This window comes from Megalobrama amblycephala, linkage group LG10, assembly GCF_018812025.1.
Source record: "Megalobrama amblycephala isolate DHTTF-2021 linkage group LG10, ASM1881202v1, whole genome shotgun sequence".
In the NCBI taxonomy this organism is placed as follows: domain Eukaryota; kingdom Metazoa; phylum Chordata; class Actinopteri; order Cypriniformes; family Xenocyprididae; genus Megalobrama; species Megalobrama amblycephala.
In genome coordinates this window covers 16,680,395-16,696,634 of record NC_063053.1, presented here as the reverse complement: position 1 = coordinate 16,696,634, position 16,240 = coordinate 16,680,395, and the positions used below count along the sequence as shown (strand labels likewise).

The 16,240-nt window shown below is 38.2% G+C and overlaps 1 long non-coding RNA gene across 7 annotated transcripts in view; it reads left to right on the top strand.

Moving 5' to 3' along the window:
• Positions 1-16,240, top strand: part of LOC125276940 — a 342,031-nt gene that overhangs the window by 165,422 nt on the left and 160,369 nt on the right. The window lies entirely within an intron of this gene.

Below are 16,240 nucleotides of genomic sequence, written 5' to 3'. Positions count from 1 at the left end.
TTTGTCCATCTTGTAAAAAATGACAAAAGCAGTGTTAATTGATTATAAGGAAAAAAAAAAAAAAAAAAAAACACATAATATCATTGTTAACACTTAATGAAACTTCAAAATTAATTATATCAGTCCCACTTTATATGAAGTGGCCTTAACTACTATGTACTTACATTTAAATTAATGATTTGATACTGTGCACTTATTGTGTACATACATGTTTTTACATTGTACTTATATTTGAAAAACACCTGCATGTAATTACATCTGTAATTAATTTCTGTAATTACATTTATAATTACACTGTTGGCCCATCCCTTACACCTAACCCCTACCCCAATCCCTGTCCCAATTGAATAGCAGAAAAAGTATTTTGCAATTCAATATGAACCCAATAAGTACATTGTACTTATTTTTTGATGTAAGTACATAGTAGTTAAGGCCACTTAATATAAAAGTGGGACCATATCTCCAATATGTTTTTCATAACCTTATTCGTCAATGACCCAAATATATGTACTGTGGTACAAAGAGTACAGCAGAATATCTACCAAATTACACATTTCTACCATCAGACTGTATCGTCATACCACCCAGGCCTAATTTACATCCAAAGCTAATTCAGTTCAGTGATATCATTAACCTCTAATATAGATAGCAGCGCTGCAGGTACAGTATTATTAGCATTGACAGTCAGCTAACAGAGGCTTTGCAAAGCTGCGCTTTGCGTCAAGCATTGATTTGTCCCAGGGTGCTGCTGAGAAGTGCATAGCGCTCCTTAGTCACTTGAACTTGGATTTTTAGTGATCACACTTCTGTGGATCTGTAGATGTTTGCAGTGTTGTACTGTAGTGCTGCCGCTTTCAAGTGTTTAGTGTTATGGTGGGGAATTGAGCCACGGCTCAGGCTGTACAAACACCTCACTCTTGTAAGCTTGTATTTATGCTGTAAATAAAAGCACAGGTATTGGATTCTTTTGCTGCCTTGGCGCCTGAAGGAGAAAGCGGCACTTTTTTCTCCTCTCTGTGTCTCTCTTCAGTGGACTTTGCTTTGTAAAAGCAACGTTATTGACCTCCCATCCTTTGAGAGCCACGCGTTACTGCACAGGTGAGGAGGATGAGGATACTGCCCCTTTAATTCATCAAAAGCAGAGATGTGTGGAGGGGGTGTCGAGGAAGAAAAAAAGCAGTCTTAGCCAGTGTCTACAAGCTGCATTCCAAAGGGAGATGTTTTCAATTCACTCATTATAAAAAGGTCATTCAGGGTCAAGTTCAATGCCATGGAAAAGAAGTGCTCGCTGTGCAGAGCACCACCCACACAGTGTGCACCCGCTGGAGAGAGAATTACTGGAACTACGTAACTTAATTTTTTTGGCAAAATATAAGAAAATTAGCCCTGCGTGCTATTTACATTTGGAATAAAAAGGTGAAAGGGAGGGGGAGAGAAAGAGGTGGGCATTAGTGATTTGGCGGTGGAGGGGAGGAAGGTGATGGAAACCATAACAAAGTAAACATGCTATCCAGAAGAGCCGCTCTGTAATGATGTTATTAGTATGCATGTGGCCAAGCCCAAATGTAGCCTATATAACAGTCCATGCCCACTTTCACCCACCATGTTTTTTTATTCCCCTCTTCTCCCTCCAATAATGGCTTTAGACTCTATTCAGAGCGAGGGACACTCGCAGAGCATAGGCAGCAAAAGGACTGGATTGGGAGATAATGCACATCGGCAAATAGAACATGACCGCCGTGTCCAGCGTCAACGCCGCCCATTGTCTGCTCTGAGAACGGATGATAGCGAGTGGGGAGAACAACAAAGCTGGGCCACAATGGACCGAACGTATTAAGACTGCGCCCAGACCACTGGCTAGCTGTGCGCAATGGACGAGAAAGGAAATACGAATATGCAATAAATACAATTAGGTTCTGGACACTTTTGCATTGGCCGTCCGTTATGAATATCTTCGGTTTAGAATGTGCAGGCTATTGAGGTGCATCTGAAAGAATGGTGGAATGGTGAGGGCAGGGGCTTACGGTTCATTTGCATATGCATGTCACGCTGCATGAAAGGGGGCAGGGCGCAGAGGGGGGGACTGATGCGAGGAGAGAGAAAGAGGCCATCTTCGGTCCAGCAATACTGTAGGCACAAGGACAGCAAACATGTCCGGCTTTTGTATTCACATTCCATTAGAATTGCTGAAGAGAATTTGTTTAAAGGTGCAGTATAGGTTTTTGGTAAAACTTCACAAAATTCTATTTATTGAGTGAGTACATAAAAAAAAAAAAAAAAATTAAAAAAAATATCTACTATATTAAAGTTAGGGTAGGCAATGTTTTTCAGAAACACTTTTTGTTATACTGGTTGTAACTCTCGTCACATCCTGACGGCAATAATAGAAGTGGTTTAAATATTTTAAAACAAGTACACATATGTACTGTGGAAGTCTCAGGACCAAAAAAATATTCGTCAAATCACTGCATTTGGTCCGAATGCAATGATAGGATGTCTTACTTGCCTGTCATCCTATGTATTTCCATACCTTCGTGCAACCTGCTCACGCAGCCATCACAGTTCATCAGCCTGTTCCATGAGGCTATGCAGAGTTGTAGACCCAGTCACTGAGTGCCACAAACAAACAGCTTTTACAGTTCCTCCTGAACCAAAACCGCTTATGCTGTGTTCACGCCATGCCGTAAATACCACAATTAAGAGATGGCAACCCATGATGTGTGTACGTGGAGCTGTTTGCGTCCTAGGACTTGGAATTGTGCGTTATGGCAGCACTATCAACACCGAAATGAATCTGCAGCAGTCAGGTGGTACAAGTCAGAGTTCTAAATAGTTTACATTCGTTGTTATAGAGGGTATGCACTTGACGTCACTGTCGGTTACGCTCACTGAGTGGCAAAAAGACTGAGTGGCAGCATTGGTTTTCAGCGTGAATGCCGTGATAAAAAAAAAAAAAAACACAAAACACATTCAAACTGGGAAAGAGCTTTGCGATTGACTGTACAAATATATTTGACAAGAAATCTGAGGTATATTTTTACAGACTGCCGAAAGCTACAGAAAAGAGTAGCAAAGGGAATGCTGCAATTCACAGAAACAACTGGACTCCAGGCAGAGAAACATGGATTTGCATGGTTTATCATTTTGTCAAAATGTTTGATTCTGGTGTAATCATACCCTATATATTGTATTGTTATATGTTGTATTGAGAACTAATCAATTCAATATTTACCATCTCATGTTCTGCATAAAGGGGTGTTTTTAAATAAACACTGAAAAAAATTATACAAGTTTTAGGGCTGGATGATATGACGATACATTCACATAAATAAGTGATCACTCAGATTTAGACCTACCTATATTGTATTTATATAAAGCGTTCACAGGCAGATTTGCTTTATGTATTTAGCCGACGTCGAAATCAGGCACATATAAATGTCAGATATAAACATATAAATTCCTGGCTATATGTCAATATCCATGGATTTGGTTTCTTTGACGAGTTGTAAGGAACACTATCGAGCCCAACCTTTAGTGTAATTTTTTGTTTTACTCGCGTTTTTGCAGTTTCCCCTATTAAATCCAGTCATGCAGCAGGCTCTTTTGCCACTCAGTCCAGCTGAGGGAGCGTGTTTTCCGGCGGTAAAAAGTGACGTCAATGCATACCCTCTATTGTAATGTTAAGTGCTTTGAGACACACGGCAATTTAACGCCGTCTCTTGTAAGGCTTTGCAGACTCTGCACGTTTATGTTACGCTCATGTGTTTTGGAGGAGGCATGGCTTTGGAGAGCACTCAGAAGGGACGGGGTGAGATCTTATGATTTCAAAGCTAGCTTGCTATTGCTAGCCTCTCCAAAATGACCTACCCTACCTTTTAGCTTGCTATAATGATTAATATATCGGAGTGGTTAGGTTGGATTTGGCAGGAAACTTCAGGTTTACGCCATTCTTCCTTGAGTATGTCATGTCTGTAAATAGAGAAAAGAGATTCTGGCTATTATGGTGGCAGATATGCTATTTACTTGCATAGTCAATATATTTTCAGATATGCTTTGTTAGATTGTTTTTTTGCTATCAGAGTGTCTTGGTGTAGTAGAATGACAGATTCGCTCCAATATAGTGATCACAGGCAACCATGAAAAAAACAACAACTTTGTTTCAACCACAGATGGCAATAAATAAATGTAGTGCGGCTTTAAGTAAAGAAAAAGAAACAGAATGAAGTGCATAAATGTTTTATATGAGAAGAAATATAATATCAATGTGCCTGTACAGTATATTTACAGTCCTTCATTTATTTGTTTTCAAAAGTAATTCATTATGGTTTTTGTATGAACACATTTAGAAAACAGGTTTGAGGCTATAAACATTCTTTAAACATTATCATAGATTAGATAAAACTAGAAAAAAAAAGAAAAAAAATCACACTCCATAGCAGTTCAAGTCGACCAGAACATTACACAAGATGTGTAAAAACAGTGAAAAGTGAAACAGTGTTAGACTGAATGAATGAGAGGGTGAGAGATCTTTGAACTACTGTGCCTGGGAATAATCTTCTTCCAGATTTGATTTATTGTTGTAATCTAAGCAGAACTTGTTTTTTGAAAGTCAAAGGCTGACATTTTCATGGCATTCATTTGTAATGCTGTACTCAAAACTCACAGGTCAACAGGTAATTAGCACTTCTATTTGCAAAAACTCTCCAGCACATGTACTGTATGCCAAAATACCATCTGGAAGATGTCTGCAGAGAAGTTTTATATAATATTTTATTTTCTTACTGTAGGAATGTGTCATATATTCTTCTGATTTAATCTTTCAACCTTACCTGATGTCTGTCTTTGTTAATTAAGGCATAGTTTGGTGAACATTTGGATAGCTTAATGACAAAGCAATGGGCAGAATGGTTAGAATACTGTTTTAATTCCTGTTTTAAAGTGCTAAATGACCAGCATTTTGAGAAAAATGTGCGAAAAACAGACTCCAAACTTTTACATTTACATTAACAGAAGTTAATGAGACGCTAAAGTTTTATGAATTGTATTTATTTTACTTTAGTCTTTCATATAGACAATATTTGATTCGCTTCTGTAAGCTTGAGACAGTTTGAGAGTCAAACCAGAGCATTCATAACCACAAACTTTCATGTTACTGTATTTGACGATGTAAAGTTCATCGCTTCCAATAAATTGCAGGCAGGTCTGTGAGGATGTTGAGTCAGCAAATGTTCCTCTTCATCATTTTGATGAAACATCAGTGGTGCTGAGAGATGTCGGGGTGTGTGATGGTCTCAGTGGGGTAACGACTGCACCACGCGTTCTGATTCAGCTACACGCAGAGATGCTGTGCGCCATTGTTATTCATCTCATTTCATACTTAATGGTCAGATTTTCCATTAGACATGCAATCATCCTGTTTGTGGAATATTGTGACTTTTGCAGAGTTTCTGGAGGGAAATGAGTGGTTTTGATTTATTCGCTCATTTCTCCGGACGCGGTCCTCTCCAAGTCGGCGTGGCGGGGAGAGCATCTTCTGCTCTCAGCCGTACCCTGGATAAAAAGCCATGAATCTCAAGCTGAGTTGGCCAAAGTCAACTGGTTAAATCTGTTATATAGTCTTGGCAGTGGTATGATTGAGGAGAACCATAAATTCAGCAGCAGCCTTTACTGTCAGCAGCCTCTTGGGACGTGCAGTCATGTGGATCATCACCTCTGTGGAAGAGCCTCGGCCTGTCCACGACGTTGACCTTTCCTGACCCCAGCACCATTACAAACTCCATCTGTCTCCTGTCCAGATTTCTAACACCTCTTTCTGGCCTGAACACCTGGAACCTACCAGCCTTAAGACAACTACTTCTCTTCTCCAGAAAATAATTCCTCTCAGAAATCAGCCTTTTGGAATCCGGCCCCTCAGAGGAAAGTCTTCCGCAGTTAAGACCTCTACAGCTCACTCTGTTTGAACTAAGCCTTTGAGGACTTAGCCTTTCTGTGGGCTAGTGAAGGCCAGAGCTGAAAGGAAGAGAAAGAAAAGGAAAGAAACGTGAAATAGAGGGAGGCAGAAAGAGGGTGCTGTGCGATTCAGCGAAATTCTGTGCGCCTCTGCTCAAGGCAGCCACCAGCTCCGGTTCACCAAATGTCACATTCTCGACTCTATCTGCTTTGCTTTCTGTTTTATATACAGTATCTGACTTTGAATCAAACATAAATGATTATGAACAAAAGATACCAGAGTTGTTTGGTGGTGTTAATTAAAATTTACCTGTTTAGGTCAAAATGAGCGAGTGGGCGTATATGTAAATCATACAGAATGATGTTCTTTTTTTAATGTCAAAATGCAGAAAGTTTTCTGTGATGGGTAGGTTCAAGGTTAGGGGATAGCATTGTACAGTTTGTACTGTATAAAAGTCATTATGTCTATGGAATAAAACATGAAAACTCCAATGTGTATACAGTGCTCAGCGTAAATAAGTACACCCCCCTTTGAAAAGTAACATTTTAAACAATATCTCAATGAACACAAAAACTATTTCCAAAATTCTGACAAGACTAAGTTTAATATGACATCTGTTTAACTTATAACATGAAAGTAAGGTTAATAATATAACTTAGAGAACTAAATTTTCAGTTTTACTCAAATTAGGGTGATGCAAAAATGAGTACACCCCACTGAAAGTCTCTGGAGCAAAGCTAAATTTTAGACTACAGATGTCTAATTTAACAAGAATTCAACCACAGGTGAGTCTAATTATTCATTACACAGGTATCAAGCAGACAGTTGACTATAAAAAGGGTGTTAAAAGCCCTTCCCAATTCATGTTGTCAGCAATGGCACCACATGGAAGAGAAATGTCACAAGACCTGAGAAAGAATATAATTTCTTTACACCAGAAAGGTGAAGGCTACAAGTAGATCAGCAAAGCTTTACTTATCAGTCCGAATACTGTTGCAAAAGTGGTACAAACATTTTAAAAAGATGGAACTGCAACCATCTCACAGAGACGACCAGGTCGTCCATATAAGTTAACACCTCGACAGGAGCGTCTTCTGATGAGAAGGGTTGAAGAAAATCGGCATGCAAGTTCACTGCAGTTATCTAAAGAAGTAGAAAGCCAAACTGGGGTGACTATTTCCCATGACACAATACGGCGTACACTGCAGAGGAATGGTTAGCATGGGTGCCGTCCACGAAAGAAGCCTCTCCTAAAGCCCAGGCACAAAAAAGCCTGACTGGAGTTTGCCAGGGCCCATGCTGACAAAGATGAAGACAACTGGGACTCTATACTCTGGAGTGATGAGACCAAGATTTTTTGGAACTGATGGCTTCAAATTTGTATGCTCTTACAAATTTGTATGCTCTTGCACCGGGACCCCGGTGCATCTACCAACCCAGAAAACATGAAAAGGGACAACCCAGTAACTTTGTTTTGGTAAGCCTTTCTCTGCAAACGTAAAAAAAAAAAATTGCCCGCTCAGATTTCGTTCTCTAGTGGCATAGGAAGGGGATCTTATTATAATATTACTGCCCCTGAATCTTCAAGTTTCTACCCACAGCGCCGCCATTTTGTTTTCTCAAGTGACAACGGTAAACCAGTTATAACGTCATGGCAAAAGTTCAAGCAAAGCATGCTAACTCTTCTGTCACTTGCTGCACAGATGAGCACAGAACACTATTTATGAGTCTCATTTGAATTAGTTTGCAAGTTAACCCTGGCAAGCTCAATTGCTAAAAAAAGAGTGTTTCTGTCCAAGTGATATTTTTGAAAAAAAAAAATATATATATATATTAGACCATTCACAGCATTTGATAACATTCATAAACGTTAGCCTGATTTGACTTTGTTTGGAAAACAGGTACGCTATGTATAGTGGGTGTCCATATCGATTTTGCACAAAAGATTAACATTACAACACATGGTAGTCGATGAGTTAAATCAACTCCACAGCAACTACATAAATTTATCCACTAACCATTCAGAAACATCCAGTTGCATTCTATAAGTTGTAACTCCAGTGTCTCTATCATTGTCCGACTCCGGTTTCAACAATGTAAGACTGAACACCATGACTGACAATAGTCATTTTGGCTGCTTGAGATTCTCCAGCTTTGTTGTTGTTGTTGAGCAACAAACTGTTCAAGCTCCACCCACTTTTCTTTCCTTGAAGAACCATGATTCCCACGGTCTTAGAAAACCTGAATAAATGAAGCCTGAATTTAAAATTAATTGTAATTGTAAACTAATAAAATCTTATGAATGCATGGCCATTTAATATATTTTATAAATATAAATATTATTTGTTCTGCCAAGCTCTAAAATATTTACCATGTTGAAATCATGAGTAAAATATTGACACCAATGTGACACCAATTCATACAGTCTCAAACATTCAGAATGAATTTGCAAATTTCAGACCTTTCTCAACATTTCTTCAAAATCCTCAAAAGTTTAAAAACTTACATTTTCCTAATCTACTACTGTATGTATACATTATGATACAACTTTTTTCTATCTTTCCTTACAGTAATTCCAGCAGTGATTCTCTGTATTCTTGCTTTCTTGAGTATGACAACATGGCAGTGAGTATATTGTGTCTTTGCCGTGGTTTGTAATTTCGAGGCTAACCTATTGTCCTGAAGCTCTGCTGACTATATTTAATTTGTTCTTCTGAAGGTGGTTTGTCATTATTTTGTGTCGGTATAGCAGTGGTGTACTTTGTAGAGTTTGAAGTATCTGGTTTAGAGCAGATTCTGTTGTTTATGATTATGTGGTGTTGGACTATGTGATTGCAAGTGAATAGCTATACGCTCTGTTCCTGGTGAACTGCCTCCTTAGGTAGCATTTTAAGGCATCACATGCATGTTTCTGAAGTGCATGCTGTTACAAACGGTGGGCAAAGTTATTACATCGACAGATACCTGTCCAGGAACACACAGGGCAGTGGTCTCTCAGTACATTCTTATTGCCTAGTCCTCTCAGCACGTAAGCTCTCATTGTTTTGGTTGTGTTTTGAAAGACCCATGAGCTTAGACCTCCTGAGGGCCACATCGACTGCCCTGTGCATCTGCATCCTGCATGTGGCTGAGGAGTGTGAGTTAACACATAGAGACAGTCAGACCCTTTAACTGCAGCCACGGTCAGTGCCATGGGATTGTGTGCGTGCAGGGTGAAGCCTGGGTCAGGAAATGTTTCCTGGTCTGAGTCTCGCTCAACTCATCTCTCAGACAGCTAGAAAACACAGAGGGCAGTCCAAGCACAAATGACCATTTGCTTAACATGCTGACATTGACAATATATAGGCCCTGCATGATACTTTTGTACACTTGTCTGAATTCTAGCTGCATGTTTAGAAAAAAAAAAGATTGGATTTTTGTCATTTTTCTTCTCATACTGTTCACTTTCAGGGCCTAGATCCTCCTTAGCCAGCAGAAATTCATCTAGAATTTGTTAAATTGTGCTTTAATTAAGCATCAGACCCCATCACTTTGTTATAACTCGGCAAACCCCCTCCTCTTTCCATTCACAGCACAATGAGCCCTGGCAAAATGGAATTTGTCCTTTGTTATGATTAGATTCCTCCGTTTGATCGCAGTTGAAACGGTACGAGAATCAAAGCTTGGCACTGTCTTCCTTTTTTCTCTCTTACACCTCATTCTGCTCATCTCGCAGGCTTAAACATTGTAACCATGGCAATGAGAGTTTGGGATAAAAAGAACCCATAATTTTGCAGCGGGATTAATTCTGAAACATAAGATGTGCCGTGTGAAATCCTTGTCAAAACCTCACAAATTCTCCGCTGGCTGGCGTATCCGTTGCGCTCGGCTCTGTGTACCGTGTGATTTGACAATGTGGTAGTTTTTTGACTTATTTCTCCTTGTGCGGCTATTGACATGTTGACACAAAGTGGTTTTGCAGACAGACAGTGCCCATATTTCAATCAACATTAACCGAGACATTGGACAGAGGTAGAGTGGTAAAAGCAGAAGTGACATGTACAGACACATCACAAGACAACTATAATTTCTGCCTGATGCCAGCTGGGAGCTCCAAGAGCAGAATAAACATTTAGTGTAGCGGGAGAAAAAAGAGAGACGGTAGTCGGCGACTGAAAAACTGCCCTGCTGCGTAAGCTTTTATTTTTGGATTTTCCATGATTATATGGAAACTACTTTCATTTGTATTATTGGAGGCTATCATAACATCCTTCATCCACAAAAGAGATCATGCGCTACAGAAATGATTTCTGAGGGGGGAAAAAAAAAAAAGGGTCTGGTAGCTGTTGCGAAACTGTGCAACAAGGCTAAATATATATTTGCTCAAAACAAATAAATAAATATAATAATGAAGCGGTTTTGAAATTAAAACAAATAAATCTGTATGTTGTGCAGTGGTTAGTCTTTAAAAGTGCAAAGTTGTTTCAGTGCATTGAGTTCATAAGTTCACTGCTGTTCAATATCTTACACTGTAAGTGATTTTAGTATAAGATTTATTTAAAGCTTATGACTCAATAAATGCACTTTGCCTATTAATACAATTATTATCGCCTGGCTTAAAGTTATCTTGACAGTTGACCAGGGCGTTCCAATAAAAAAGAGACAATTAGACCCCCAACAAATCATGAATATCTAAAGTCATTCATACCATCGATTCTATAAGTGGTTTAATCATAACATCAACATAATGAAAGTAGTTATAGGAATTGATTTTTTTTGTTGTTGGAAAAGGGAGATGGATGGATGGATGGATGGATGGATGGATGGATGGATGGATGGATGGATGGATGGATGGATGGATGGATGGATGGATGGATGGATGGTAAAATACCAACAGCAGAAATTATGAAGGCAAATATTCCTCCCCAGTCACATTTGAAATATCACTGTGTATTATAATGCAGGCCTTGCAGACAGACCTCTCCACCTCTGTGTCGGGATCCAGATGTATGTGACGTTAAAGGTGAGAGCATCTGTATTCAGCAGAGAGCTTTAGACTCCAGACAGTCATCAGGGAAGTTTGGGAACTCATATCCCCTGGATGAAAACTGTGTGTGATGCAGCTTTACTGCAGATTCAACTCCAAATCTATCAAACAAAGATGGGGATTAACTGTTGAGACAGAGCAGGCTTGGCTACTGAGGTACATCTTCCATTCGTAGACTCAGAGTTTTCTTAAAAATAAAGTGTGTGAAGGAAATGAGGAGCAGTTGATAAAGACCAGTGTCGGTTCAAGTGGAGTTTCAGCGCTGAGGTTATTTTTGCCGTGCTGAACTCAGCAGAAAATACATTGAAGTATGCTATTTATCAACACAATCTTATTGAAGTATAGGAATCTTTTTCCTTGATTTCGCCCTACTTATTTTTACTTATATATATATATATATATATATATATATATATATATATATATATATATATATATATATATATATATATATTTTTTTTTTTTTTTTTTTTTTTTTTTTTTTGATTAATGGAATAATCTACTTACCTATTGTTTGAAATAAGGCATCAGTCAGGTAATAATGAGATTAAGTTTGAAATAAGAAATAAAGTCACATTACACTGTGAGATATAAATTCACAGTTGTGAGGAATATATATTTGATTTTATTTTAACTTTATTTAATTTGTATTATATGTTGTGCAGGACTGGCAGAATGAATATATAGCTGTGTTTTTTCTTTGTCAGTCTGACTGGTAGATAGCAGTAGGAAGGAAAGAGAGTGCTAGAGAGGCTATACAGCAGCACTGGTAAGTGTCCAGCGAGATCACAGATTTTGGAGTGGCGAGTTGGTTTGGCATGCTGAAATCCTGTCCCTGCTCAGTCACACTGATTAAAGATTACACTCTCATAATGCTTCGACTGGAGACGAGAAAAATAGTTTTTTTTTTCTTTATTAAACTTTCATATAGGTTTATTCTGACGATGCATTATGAATGAGACAGAAGGTCAGAACAAGAACAAAAGCTCACTACTTTTCTCATTACCTCAGACCTAAACACAAACTCACGCACACATAAAAACAAAATCATGCAGGTTTGCACTATTGGGAAGTTTGACATCGTCTGCTTTGCAAAGCTGACCTCTGATATAAGTCATTTTAAAATGCTTAATGACTTTTTTTTTTTTTTTCTAAGGGACTGTGACCACCACTTTTGTCTAGCAGCCAGTGGGCTGCAATCAATTGACATTGATTTGAAATGTTTTACCTGAATGGAAATAACTGCATAACCAGGTCTCAGGTCAGCTAATGAGAAAAATGTATTCATATATTTTCCTTCAGTAATGGACCTTTTCTCCTTTGCTTTGAAGCTGGGGATCCTTTTGTCATCAAGTGTTTTCAATCAGCAAGTCTTCTCAGTTTCTTGTTTTGCGACTGGTTAGCAATGAATTACTCTTTGAATAGCACATTTCCCTCTGGACTTGACCAGTTAATTACTAATTTAATTTTAACAGGTGCAGTAATTTTTCATTCATTAAAACATTTTACCCTAAATAAATAAAAAAATGTAATTTTGGAAAATATGTTGAGATTAATCACTAGTGAGTAGTCTAATATCATATCAGGCAAATCAGTATAGCCTAATAGTTATGGAGGAAAACTACCTAGATCACATGACCAGTCAAATACTGCTCACTGCATTCCAGTGACTTAACAATTAATGCAATTTATATACACTAACGTTCACAATTCGTGGGTCAGTAAACTTTTTCTCGCAAAGACATCAATACTTTTATTAATCAAGGATTGACTGTTAAGGCATTTATGTACAAAAAAATACAAATTTAAAAGAAATAATGTTCTTTTGAACTTTCTATTCGTTAAAGTTTCCTAAAAAAAAAATGTATCAGGGTTTCCACAAAACCATTAAGCAGCACATCTGTTTTCAAAATTTATAGTAATAATAATGTTTCTTGAGCACCAAATCAGCATATTAGAATGATTTCTGAAGGATCATGTGACACTAAAGACTGGGGTAATGATGCTGAAAATTTCAAGAATAAATTGCATAAAACATTTTTTGGTAAAATGTTTTGTACTCACAGTGAACATTTCTGAAGACCGCTCCAGCCAAGGACAGGCTTGACTATGACCATGATGCACAATCATTGTGTTCTGAGCTCAAATCAACAAATATAAAGACATCACTGCCGACTTTTATTTGTGATTCAATTTTTGGTCCATTCGGCACAGTGTAACGTTACCATGTGTCTGTGTGTGTATGTGCATCTCAGAGTGTGTGAAGTCTGTCCAGGCTTGCCTGCGCTGGGCACCGTCTCACAGGCGCGCTGGGTCTGATCAGTACCTGTGTTAAAATATGCCCAGACTCCCTGCCAGGCCCCCCAGCTGAGACACTCCAAGTGTCCCACCGTAGAATGGGACCCAGCCGAAAAAGCAATTCGCACATCTCTTCATTTGATTTATTTATTTGATTAGCTGCGTTCTGAAGCGGGCGGCACGGGAGGGCCAGGTATTTCAGCCGGGACTGTCTGCTCCAGCAGGCCTGGCACGGGCAGGAGATTGGGGTCCTGCCATCGCAATCTTCAGCTGGCGCTCGCACCGGGGGGAGAGCCTTCACCCTCCCACTTTTAAATAGAGAGAGGAGTTTTTATCCAGCTGTATTACTTTCCTTATTCCCAAATGCTGCCCAGCTGGCCTGCAGAGCGGCTGTAGCCTATGTCATTACCGCACCGTTGTGACTTGTCACTTTCAGATGACTTGATATATTTAAATGTAACCGGTGATTGCTGGAAAGCAGAAAAGAAATGGATGTATCACCAGCTGATGGAGGGAGGTGACATTAATCTAACCAGCACTTCAACAGAGCACTACACTGAATTTAAGCACAGAAACTGGGAGCGGTCCGTCTCTCTTGTGGTTCTTGGCTCATAATAGACTGAATATGAGATGTTCGTACAGTGAAATTATAAGCTGTTCTTTGTTGGAGGTCAAGGGTCATGCTAGTCCTTCAAAGCTGCAATTTGTAAAAGCAAGGTACTATGGACTGTTTCATTTTCCTTTGAGCTGCCTCAAATAGTAGAAGACTGCATTTTGTGCGTCAGACATGGCATATTAGTCATTGCATATTAGAGTATAAACCATTTAGTCTTAAGTAATGATGGAAAGTTTCAGTCAAGTTTCCATGTTTAAGTATAGTGAAGTAGAGTATTTTTATTTTTTATTTTTTTTGGTTCATGTCTTACTAATGTCTCGTTTCCACCAAGCAGTACAGTTCAGTTCAGTGCAGTACAGTACAGTACGATTCAGGATGGTAAACTCTGATCTGGCCTGCGTTTCCTCCGCCAACAGTACCCTTATTTGATAGGCGTGGTATTATGTTATTATATTATTATTAGGTATTATGTTGTCATTCCCCTTGTAGCACGCACAAGTTACGGATCTCTGTCAATCAATCAACGTTATGCAGTGAGTGTAGCTACACCCTTTTGGTACCCTTATGTTAGGTGCCCCAATGGAAGGGTCCCAAAAAAGTGGTACAGTACAGTTTGGAATTAGAGTACCATTCACAACTTCTGACAACGGAAACAGCAAAAATTGTTTACTGTACTGAACCGTACCGTTCCACTCGGTGGAAACGAGCCTTAATAAAGTATGTGGATGTTTCCTTAAATTTAGGCACTTCTGTGTTCCAGGAATTGTGTTTGTGTGTCTTGAAAACTTTTTTTTTTGTTTTTTTTCACCATGCCTTTATCATTTTTTTCCCCTACTTTTCAAATGCCTTTTATGTATAGATTTTTATTCGCTACACTTTAGAATGGGGAACACATATTCACTATTAACTACGACTTTTCCCTCAATAAACTCCTAATTTATTGCTTATTAATAGTTAGTAAGGTAGTTGTTAAGTTTAGGTATTGGGTAGGATTAAGAATGTAGAATAAGGTCATGTAGAATAAGGCATTAATATGTGCTTAATAAGTACTAATAAACAGCCAATATTAAGTAAGTAATAAGTAATATGCATGCTAATAAGCAACTAGTTAAAAGACCCTAAAAAAAAAGTGTTACCTTTTATTAAGATGTCCCAGATCTTAAAATATAAACATACCTCATAAAATATTATTGAAGAGCAAAATAATCAAAATAAACTGTTTAAAAATATGTGTGAAAATGATTTATATACATATTTAGATTTTTTTTTCTAAAACTTATATACATTTCAATCATGACCTAACAGTTTGCCACAAATAACATTTTTTAAACAAAATTTGGTTTAGTAGTTTACCAAGGACACAACAGTGTTAGTTGTTAGTTATGTGTTGTGTTAGAGCATGACTAAGATGAAATATGAAATGTGATGTTTACAGAAAACAAAGAAAATTAGGGTGTACCATCTTAGAAGAGAATGTTTTTATTCTGTGATAATTTCCAAGCAAATAATGAACTAAAAATGTGAGAAAATATTTAATGATGTGTATAAAAAGATAGCAATGAAATTAACCTTAGCTAGGCAAATGTTTTTCCAACCCAGAATGCTGTTAAACACAACACAATGTGACTGGTTTGAATGACGTTGTGGTGGAAATGAAATCAAATGTCCTGTGACCAAGTTCACTGTTGGACAATTATGGAAAATTAAATAATTTCTTGATAGTGCTAAAATGTTCATATTTGAAGAAACCCACAAATAAAGTATCATATTTTAAGATATAGTTATTCAGCTAGCAAGAAACAGTAATGTGAAATAACGTAAAACTTTGCATGTAGCTAATCACATACATGTCTGTGTATTTTGTTTGATTGTAAACCAGAAAGTTGAATTTAATGGCACCGTAGATTAATAGCGTTGTTTTCGCAATAAATCAGTGCATATTGCTCTCTGCAGAAAGAGCAGCTGGCTCAAATCTCAGTCTGTGACCCTTTATAAAGTCATTAACTTATGTCCATCTCAAGTTATTTCAGTATAGTCTGGTATAAGTTCTCAAACTCCTGAATCAGCACACGTCTTTAGTCCACATTTTTAGTTCTGGTTCCACTCCACACAGCTAAATAAAGATATTGTGTTGCGTGCGCTGTTGTCTCTATCTCTCTCCCTCATCTCTCTATGGTACCTGCGGTGGTGGGCCACGGGTTAAACACCCCCAGCCCAGTCACAGCCCACCTTTCCCTCACTGAGTTTCTCCAGCCGAATGATATTATATCCGACCGCTGGATAAATCCACTTGACTTATCTAAAAGATTAAATTATTTACACATTTAGAAAAGACTCAATCCTCAAATAT